This window comes from Otolemur garnettii, unplaced genomic scaffold, assembly GCF_000181295.1.
Source record: "Otolemur garnettii isolate 467f Iridium unplaced genomic scaffold, OtoGar3 scaffold00044, whole genome shotgun sequence".
Lineage (NCBI taxonomy): Eukaryota > Metazoa > Chordata > Mammalia > Primates > Galagidae > Otolemur > Otolemur garnettii.
In genome coordinates, this window is record NW_003852439.1 from 12,920,957 (window position 1) to 12,921,780 (window position 824).

Below are 824 nucleotides of genomic sequence, written 5' to 3' on the forward strand. Positions count from 1 at the left end.
GGACAGTTTTGGAATGGAAAAGTTCTGGAGAGCGATGGCAGCAGTGGTTGCTCAACAATGTACGTAGTGCCACTAAACCGTGCACTTAGAAATGGTAAAATGCTAGATGTCATGGTATGTGTACGTTGCCACAGTAAGATGGCGCTGAGTTGTTCCTCACCTCTCTTGGAATAAAAGCCAACGTCCTCCTCTGATCTCGTGTCCATCATTTCCCTCTCTTACTGCTCTCCAGCCACAGAGACCACCATCCTCTTGCCAAGTGAGGCCAGTGCATTTCTTCCTCGGGGCTTTGTGCCCCCTCCCTTGCCTGGGATCCTCTTCCCCACTTGGCTACTTGGCTCCTTCCCTAACTCCCTTCAGGCCTTTGCTCAGACTCCACTTCTTTTTACATTTAAAACCTTTTTCTACACCCTCAGCAACTCCCAGTCCCTTCTCCAGCCTTTGTTTTTCTCCATAGTACATATTATTTTCTGAATGCCATACACTGGATGCCGTTTATTATCTGTCATTCTTAAAAGAATATAAACCTCATGGCAGACCCTCCGTGTGTATTGTAGCTTACCGAGTCTTCCATGTCTAGGGCAAGGCCAAGTCATCAGGAGGTGCTGAAGACATTTCATTTGAATGAGTAAATTAATGCCACAGTTGCTTTGGAGAATGTGCCTGTCTCCCTACCCGATCAGTGAGTTCCCTGAGGATAGGAACCATGATTTTTCCACCTTTCCATTCTGGAGCAACAGGAAAATGTGGATTAAAAAGTAGGTGTGCAGTGTGGCACCTGTGGCTCAGTGAGTAGAGCGCTGGCCCCATATACTGAGGGTGGC

General features: G+C 47.5%; 1 protein-coding gene across 4 annotated transcripts in view; it reads left to right on the top strand.

Annotated features, from left to right (window-relative positions):
• The window catches only part of RBFOX1 (RNA binding fox-1 homolog 1), a 1,537,420-nt gene that overhangs the window by 576,918 nt on the left and 959,678 nt on the right, over positions 1-824 (top strand). The gene's annotated exons all lie outside the window — the stretch shown is intronic.